At 54.0% G+C, this 9,528-nt stretch overlaps 1 long non-coding RNA gene across 1 annotated transcript; it reads right to left on the reverse strand.

The window, feature by feature from the left end:
- Positions 1–1,842: 1,842 nt before the first annotated feature.
- Positions 1,843–9,058, reverse strand: LOC131822156 (uncharacterized). The gene is made up of 3 exons (XR_009350105.1): positions 8,982–9,058; positions 7,875–7,955; positions 1,843–2,155 (listed from the first exon to the last, which is right to left on the reverse strand). It is a non-coding gene; the product is annotated as an uncharacterized LOC131822156 (long non-coding RNA).
- Between the last annotated feature and the right edge of the window lie 470 nt (positions 9,059–9,528).

Below are 9,528 nucleotides of genomic sequence, written 5' to 3' on the forward strand. Positions count from 1 at the left end.
CATCAATACCAATAACTTCTTTACAGGTAGAGAGAGAGAGGAACTCAGAGCCTGACCTCTCCCACAGCCTGACCACCTAAGAGAAGTTACAACAAAAGCGCACCTCCCACCAAATGTGGCCACACACACACACATTTCTTAGCAAGCACACATTACATATTAACTAACGAGGGTGGCAGGGAATCCCAAACGACCTGCCGCGCAACTCCACAAAGACCCTGGTCTCTGGTGAGATGTTTCCTGCTTGGAAGATCTACCCAAGGCAGACGCAACAGTATTCTAGTGCTGAATACAGAGATTCTAGAAGGATCCTAACCATCCATCCCCAGAGTCTGTACTCCTCTTGGCTTTAACTAACCGCCCTCAAGCACAGTTTAAAAGTAACATAAAAGATATGTCACATCACCGATCTGAAGCACTTTGAAGTAGGTCAGGGGCAATTTAATGTTATTTCAAGAAGAAAGCGAGATCCTTTAAGTGAGCCTTGGCTATTGCGCATGCGCCCGCCCTGTAATTAGCCATGGTGGCGGTCATTTGAGGAAAATTCCTTCAGGACTTGGGACTCTAACTTTTTGAACCGGACTTGAGCGAGTTCATTGAAGTTTTGGCACCGTTCCCCCAGTGGTGGTTGTGCCCAGAAAAGACTATGTACTCATAGGTTTACTTTGAGTTGAACGAGAGTTCAACTTTTCAACTGACCTTTCTCAACCCTGGCTCGCTCCGAAGCTTGTTCAGTGGCTTGCGAATCTTTCTTGTTTGTTTGGAGCAGGTTTTAGCAACCCCTTCTGAGAAGTCTTTGAATGACTTAGTGCTGTTTACAAACTTGAGCATTTACGCAGGCCTCAACCAATCCTTGTCGCATTTATAAACTTGATGTTTTGGGTGAGTGGCTTCCTCTGGAGGGGGAGAGGCCAGAAGGGGAGGTACGGGGGAGCAGGGGTGCTCCTGGGGTCTAAACAATGCTAGAATTCTCCATCCAGTTCTGGATCTCTGGGCTGTGGGGCTTTTCCGAGTGTAAGGGGACAGCTCCAAAAAATTCCTGGAGTCATCGGTTAATTCCCCTTCTAATCCATCTGCCTGTTTTTAAGTTTTAAGGAAATCTCCCCGGATCTTAATTTTTTTCACATCCAGTGAATTCAAGGAGTGTAGGTGGTGAACCTAAAGTTCTCTTAAATATTCTACCCCTGAGCCTAAACTTTGAAAGATTCCAGCTTAAACTCACGCGCAGAAGTTAATTACGCAATTATATTTTAAATTAGAATGATGAGACTCTCGCTTTAATGGGCCAACTTATCTTAGCATTGCAAGTAAGCACAGAACAGGAAATAAAATACTGTGGTTTGGATTCCCTTAAGTTTGTCTACGTGTGACCCCAAATCCTCCTGGAATTCGAAGACAGGCACCCACAAAAAAAAAAAAAAACTGTGACCCCAGTTAACTGAGGCTGCCTACAGGGGCAGTTACAGGCCGGTTGGTGAGGTTGCTGAGGGTAGGAAATTTCCCCTTGGATGTTACTGGATTCTTGGTGCCTCTGGGGGCCTTCCAGAATCCTGTTTCCAGGTTCTCTCTCATGGGCTTAAAAAAACAAAACAAAACAAAACAAAAACCAAAAAACCCATGAGGGCTTGTGTGTCGCCAGCTCCTTGGCCTGATCTCTGCAGCCTGGCAATGCTCACACCCCTTCCCTCACCTGGCTATGCCCACACAAGGTTGACCACCACATGCTTACATTTGCATGTTTCGCTTCTGACCCCACGTACACTTATTTATCCTTTAAGTCAGGAGTTTTTGTGTTTTTTTTTTTTCTTTAAAGATTTTATTTGTGTATTTGACAGACAGAAATCACAAGTAGGCAGAGAGGCAGGCAGAGAGAAGAGGGGGTTGGGAAGCAGGCACCCTGCCCAGCAGAGAGCCTAATGTGGGGTTCGATCCCAGGACCCTGGGATCATGCCCTGAGCCAAGGGCAGAGGCTTAACCCACTGAGCCACCCAGGCGCCCCAAGTCAGGAGTTTTGAAGTGGATGGAATCTTCCCTCTTTTGCACGCTTAGGATGTCACAGCTCTTCAAGACATCTACGTAAAATGCTCCTGGACTGGGTTTTCTCTTCTGCTGGGTCCTGGTAAGATCACTTCTCCTTCCCAGGAAGGCGGGGAGCCTGGGTGGAGAAGAGGGAGGGGACGCAGAGAACAGGGAAGAATTTGAAGTCTCACGTGCCGCCTTCTTCTTCTCTCTCTGCTGAGTCTGGCTCGAGCTGCTTGTTGCTCTGTTGCCCGTGCTTGCTCCACGCTTGCTCCTTCAGGGAGAGCCCTCCCTGCTGAGCTCAGCCCCCCACCAGCAGGCTCCCTCACTGGGGCGCTGCACCCCGGGTCCTGGTATGGACCAGGCGGCCCTGCAGGCATCAGCGAGCACCTCATTCCATGACAACTCGTAGGCTCAGCACGCTGAAGACATCCAGGCAGGCTCTCCCTGGACGCCTCATCTCTCACCTTCTGTTTAGAGCACCCACTCACAACTGGTCCAGGCAGGGAGACCGCTCTGTGGAAGGTAAGGAAACAGATCCAGCAGCCTCCGGGCTTTAACCCCAAGAAGAGCAACAGGTAGAGGGAGGGTTTAGCACGTGCGAAGTGCTTTATACACACCGGTTCATTTCATCTCTACGAGCCCAATGGTGAAGTGGGTTCATTTGTCTTTTAATGGAGGAGGCAGCTGAAGCACAGAGAGGTGAAGTGGTATGTCCCAGATCACACAGCCAGTGGAGAGCAACCAGATTTAGAACATGGGTCTCTAATTTTAGACCCTGCGCATAGAGCTCCTAAACTACCGGCAGCCCCATCAGGAGAGGGATCAGGCTTAGCCCAAGAGCAGGTTGCTGTGGGGAGTGGCTCAGCTAGACACTGGGCCAAATGGAGGGCACCAGTTGTCTCCAGGAAGCTAGCATGGCCGAAGAGGAAGGTGGGAAAGGAGTCCACGGCAGATGGCCTGGGGAGGAATCGGAGGGATGAACAGAGCCTCTGAGCCCTGGGAAGAGCTGACTGCCTGCCGGGCATTGTGCCTGGCCCCTTCGTCCTGGAACCCCTCAGACCCCAGACTCCGTGCTGTGTTTCTGAGAAGTAGACCTCCCTCCACTTTCATACTCTTTGAAATCCCCCTCTCCAAACGAGATCTTACAATTAACGAAGAATAAAAGCACAGGGGAAAGCAGGGCCTCCGGCCCATCCTTGGGTGCCCAGCCCTGGCCAGACGATCATGGGATCCTCCCCGCAAGGATGCTAGAGATCTGCCCACTCCGCAGGGGGCATTGATATGTCAGGGATGGAGCTGGCTTTGCAGGGAAGTCTGTGGCCCCAAATCATAGGGTCTCTAACCATTACCTTATGCTGCCTGTTGGGCTGATCTATCAAACCTTCAGCTGAGAATCTACTCTGATGATCAAGAAGCCATATCCCTCACTTGGTGTCAGGCAAGCTTGGTTTAAGTCTGCCATTTTCCAGAGCCTATAGATGGAAGAAGGGACCGGAGTGTGGGAAAGGGAAACTCTGAGAGGATAAGGGACTTTCCCAAGGCCACGCAGCAAGAGCACGGGAGCCACAGGACTAGAACTCAAGTCCTGTTTGCCCTGCCTCCTTCCTGCCCCTCCACCCCAGCATACATCCTACACCTCTGAGACCCATCCCCCACCCACCCCTGCGCCCCCCCTCCCCCGGGGGCCTGCTGAATAAGCGTGCAGCCTGGATTTAGATGAGTGTGTTCCGCTTTGCCTGGCAGTCTGCTCAGTGATTGTTCTAAACCTGCGTGTGGGCTTCTCCACTCCCCCAGTCTTCTATTTCTTTCTACGCCCCCAAACAGTGCCCCATCCCCCACCCTCCCCACTCCAGCACCCAGCACAGCAAGCCACACTCAGCAGGTGTTAAGGAAGGCTTGCTGAGTGAGTAAAGCTTTGGACCATCTGCAGGGGCCAGAGTGGGTGTCAGACTCTCCCACCCCCCACCAGCACCAGCCCCAGGAACCACCGCCACAGGTGTCCCCCAGCAGGTGAGCCCGCTGGCACCCCAGCTATCACTGGGGATGGAGGAAAAGCACAGGACTTCTGGGAAAAGGGGCTTAGAAGACCCTTGCTAGGTCCAGAAAGTCAGGGGCAGGCTCTAGGCCAGGAAAGCCAGCACCCCTGGCCTGCGGTGGGCTCTCTCGTGCCTTCCTCGTGCCCAGCCTGTAAGCCTCAGAAGAAGGGGACCCCGGACGCCTCCCAAGTGGGCAGCCTCCCTAGGCTGGTGCCTAGGGAAAGAGAGTTGACACACAGCTCAAATGGCCCCATTTTGAATTTAGAAACTGCGGGGATGTGTGAGCAGTGTAGGCAGCTGGGGAGAAGAGAAGGCTCAGCCGCAGGCTTGCTCATCGGGACAAACTGACTCCCTGGCGTCTTCCAGGAAGTGGGGCGTTGAGACGCAAACTGTACTAGGATTCCTGATACCAAGGGCTTCCCCAGCCCCGTTGCCCCTGGACCCCAAGCTTCTCCAACCTGAATGCACAGGGCTCACCGGGGGAGCTTGTTACCATGCGGATTCCCAGTTCACCAGGGTCCCCCCACCCCAGACTTGCCCTTGCAAGGTGGGGACAATGGCATGTTTCATGAGCCTGCCCCTCCCCCAGCCCCAGGTCATTCTGGGGCAGGTGGGCTTTGAACCACACCTTGGAAACTCCTCCTTGGGTCTTGTCCCCCAGGACGGGGAGCACCGGGGCAGATCTGGAAGAGGTTCTGGTTGCAAAGCAGGAGGTCTCGTCTCTCCTGAGGCCCCTCAGACCCAAGCCATCTGGCTCGAGAGTGTCCCGGAAGGCTCACATACATAGGCTGCTGGAATTGGCCCACCCAGAGCCCAGAGCAGGTATCCTGAGGGGCCCACAGTCTGCCCTGAGAATTCCCAGACCCTAGGTTGGAGCCAGAACTCCTGAGAAGAGGTGGCAGTAAGGGCCAGGGAGAGCACAGGGAGGAGCCGTGCAGCAGAGACTGTAGACACACTAGGCCCCGGGATGGGGGAGACAGACTGTGTGCTGGAGAAGAGGGGTTAGTGACCATTCCCTACGGCCAGGACTAACTAACTCCCCTGGGCCAGCACTGGGGGCGACAGTCACAGTCAGCAGAGCTGGAAGGGACTGGAGATCAGCTCGCCCCTTCACAAAGTGGGACGATGGAGTTTCCATCTTGAACACTTAGAGGATTGTCCCAACAAGCACATGCTCATAACTTGCTGCAATGCCTCAAGCTCTGGGAACAGTGAACTCAGGCGACGGTGAACTCCTGCTCTGCTTAGTCACTGAGACCCCGGGAACGACTTTGCGTCTCCCGCACGCACTGTCCCCATCTCCAGTGGGGAGAGCCGGTTAAACCAGGTAAGGCAGCAATCCAGGGACAGTGGCTGCCTCGAGCCCCATATGCAGCAACACCGGCGTGGGGGTCGGGGCTAGGGACCCTGTGCCTGGTACGAGCTCACTGAACCCTCGCAATGGCACCCTGATGAGAGTTCATGCTGTCTCCATGGCAGAAAAAACTTAGGGACCTTATAATATTCAGTCAGTGTAGGGCTGAGCTGAGCTCTGAACCTGGCCTGAGCCCTTCTACACCACATCACGCAGCCTCAAAACCGACAGCACAGAAGCTTGCCAGGAGCTAAAGGCCAGCGCCGCAGGGCACAGCAGGCAGGGACGAGCACACCCCACATCTCAGTCCCAGCTGCCCCATTTCCACTGTCTGGTTCCATCAGCCGCAAACCAGCTCACACAGAGGAGAAGGGAACGGAGCAAGGCCACAGCACAGGTCCCAGAAGACCGGAGCCTGGAGATGCCCTGAGGTCCTCCCATTTGAATTCACTGCCGCATTCCATGCCTCCCCGGACTGGCCCATATTTGGGCGAAAGGGTGCTGCTAACTATTGTTGAATAACTTCCTGCCTAGTCCCACCTCTGGGCCTTTGAACATGCTGATCTCTTCCTCAGAAACATCTTTCCTCCTTTAGAGTGCTGCTCGAATAGTACCTTCTCCAGGAAGCTCGTCCAGATTCTCCTGCAAGCACACGGAGCCTGCCCTTGGTCTGCAGCCCAGGCAGGGGCCTGAGTCGCATCCGGGCTGCCGTGGTCCCCCTGGGGGTCGCGGCTCCCCAGCTCTGTGAGTGCCACACGGATCCAGGTGCATGGTAGGGGCTCAGTGAGAGACAGGAGCACTGAGGGGAACTGAAAGCCTTCAGGATTCTGCCTCATGTATTACATCACATTAATTCTATCAAGCTTTTTTTCTTGAAATTTTAAAAAAAAATGAATTCTAGGCCTGCCTGTGAATAAGGATTTAAAATTATATCAGTCAGAGAAGCCTGATCTTTTCTCTCCCAGTGTCCGGTCGGTTGACCAGCTGCCCTCGTCAACCACATCAGGCTTCTGGTCCACACTGGCTATCGAATTTGCAAGTCTGTCCAGCCTCCTGAGCCTCTAGCAGCCATCCCTGCCCTGCTGGGGAGTCAGGGCAGAGGGAGACCATGGCAGATGTTCCTCTGTCTTCCTGGAGCCGTGAGGCTAAGAGCTAGGCTGAGCACATGCAAACACATCCACACCAGCGTGCCCACTGCTCCAGAAGCCAGGGGCTTGTGGCCCAAGTCCTGCCAAGGAGAGGAAGTGCCAGGAGCCCTCCACATTCGCTCAGCCCTGGCCTTTTCTTCCTCTCCTTATTTAGAACAGTCCTCTTCCCTGGAGGGCCTCCTGGGAGGATGGACAGCAGGAGTGAGGCAGGTGCCTGCAAAGGCGGGGGTTCCAGCAAGGGGAGGAGGGGCGGGGAGCCCCACACGGAGGCCCATGGCAGCCACACATGCCAGACAGTTGTCCTGGGGCTCTGCTGGGAAGGCACCTCCTCTGGGAAATGGCTCTGACCTCCCAGCTGCCATAGGGGTCCCTCCTTGGTGCTTCCACACCACCGCCCCCCGCCCCCCACCCCTGCCCTGACCGAGCATGCGCTTCTGTGACTGTTTACTGTCTGTCTTCTCCCAGGAGAACAGCACTCCTGGGAGAAGGAGACCCATCAGGTCCCGAGCAACCAGTGGGAACCCAGCAGAGTCCACATGGGCCCAGTGGGGAGCAAGGAATGAATGAATGGAGTCCACACTGGGGATGGGATTTGAGGGGTCTGTGCGCAGGTGTCTGCTCGGAACACCTGTGCGTTCTCGCTGTCTGCACTTAGCATTTGACAACCTCAAGTTCTGTATTTTCTTCTCCCTCCTACTTCGTCTTCTAAACCCTGATGCAACACTCCGCCCACACACACTCACACATGTAGGCACACACCCCCACACAGACCATAGACACATGTACAGTTACACGCACACGACTTACCCACCAACTCTAGACACATGACACTCGCACCCAATAGTACAGTAAACCCGTACACCACACTCGCCAGCAAACTGCAGCTACACTGACCTGCCCGCGCACACAGTCCCGCAGAGGACACCCAGATACACAGACACAGACATCTGTGCGCGGACAAGCAGGCAGATAATACCCTCCCCCTCAAGGACAAACTCTGAATGGTGGTTCATCTGCTTTTCCCATCTAGGGATTCCTTCCTTTGTCTTTCCTTCTGCTTTGATTTGCTTCACAATGAACAAAGCACCAGGCCTTGGTTCATTTATCTACCCAACAGCTGTTCTTGAAGACTCCCTCTGCTGCGGTACTGTATGTGAAGACAAGCAGGGCTCCTGGGTACTGTATGTGAAGACAAGTAGGGCTCAGCCCTGCCCCAGAGAGGCTCCCAGACTACTGGAGGGAACAGACATAGAAAACACCACCCATAAGGCTGGTGGGACCCCTGGATCAAAGAACTGTTTCTTAAGTACTTACTGGGGGCTGGGCTTGTGCTGTGCTTTGGGAATCCAGCGGTGAGTAAGGTCCAGTCTCCCTGGTCTCAAGGAAGCTCCAGACCTGGGGGAAGGCAAGAGAGACAGGTGGAGATAGACTATCTTCCTGTGATGTACACAGATTAGTGGCAGCCCGGAGAAGGGAGTGATTAACCCTGTGGGGAGATAATCCAGGAGGGCTTCACGGAGAAGGTGGTACTGGGTTTTTTTTTTTTTTTGTCTTTTTTTTTTTTTTCTAGTCTTTATTTATTTATTTGACAGACAGAGATCACAAGTAGGCAGAGAGGCAGGCAGAGAGAAAGGCGAAAGCAAGCTCCCCGCTGAGCAGAGAGCCCAATGCGGGGCTCGATCCCAGGACCCTGGGATCATGACCCAAGCTGAAGGCAGAGGCTTTAACCCACTGAGCCACCCAGGCACCCTTGGTACTGGGTTTTGTAGGATGCAAAGCAGTTCACGGGGAAGTCTTGAGCCTCGAACAGGTTGGCATTTGATGCAGAACGAAGGCTGAGACCTCAGAAAGCTAGACCAACAGTTCTGTGGCTCTGGACTGTAAGGACGAGTATGTGGGTGGTGGGTGGGGCGTGGGGTGAGAACATGGGAGAGGTCGGTACACGGGGGGCAGGGAACAACGGCTCCTTATAGTCGAGGAAACAGACTCAGGCTGGTAAACGCAGCTGTCTTTGACCTCTGTTGGACTCTTTCCTGTTCTTGGGGACAGCTACAAACCCCACTGCCCTTTCTCTCCAGATGAGACCAGGCTACTTGCTAGTAGCTGAACACATTAAAAGCTCAGAGCTGGTGGGAGACATTATTATTCTTGCAATGATTATTCTCTAAAGTCCAGCTTGGCAGGTAATCAGCAGCTCAGCAGGCCCCAGGTGGGGGAGATCTGGGCCTTAGAGGCAGAGCAGGGCCCCCAACCTCCCCCAACCCTCCCAGCTCCCTCCACCCCAGGCCCAGGCCCCTGCCCAGAAGCTGGTTGGCAGCTGTGGGTCTCAGTCAGCTGAGTCCCTGAGCCAGAGCACACGTTCCCCTGGGGCTGCCTCACTGTCCCCCCCCACAACAACACCCGCCCCCTGCTGGCTCTTACCCTCTCATTCGGCCCACCTACCCCTCCCACGGCCAATTAGTCTGCTCAGGCAATTAGCGGTTCCCTTCTCCTCCTGGGTTTCTACTTCCCTCAGGGCGGGAGCTGGTTCTGGAAGGGGCTGAGTCATTTTCCTGAAAGGAATGCTGCCTGAGGAAGTGGCCGGCTCTCCCTCCCCCTGCAGCTGTGTGATCTCTGGCTGGCAACTTCACCTCTCTGAGACCGGTTCCTGGCCTGGCAAATGAGGGTGTTAACCCAACTAGATAATGACTACAAGGGCCTCACACTTGGACAAATCTCTTGGTCACCCGGGGCCTCAGTTTCCCCCTTGTGAAATGTACAGGAGGGTGAGGTCAGAGGTCAGTACCTAGGGAGGACAGAGGGACCAATCTGGCTAGCCATTTCTTTTGACCAACACCTTATTTTTTTAAAAAATTGCAAAATTGGCAGACAGTTTCAACTTTACTGTCCTGCCCACCACTCCCTGAGGTGTATTCAATAAATATCTAAAAAAAAAAAAAAAAAATTGCAATTTGAAGGTGCACCCCGG

Source organism: Mustela lutreola, chromosome 1 (assembly GCF_030435805.1).
Source record: "Mustela lutreola isolate mMusLut2 chromosome 1, mMusLut2.pri, whole genome shotgun sequence".
Taxonomy (NCBI): Eukaryota; Metazoa; Chordata; class Mammalia; order Carnivora; family Mustelidae; genus Mustela; species Mustela lutreola.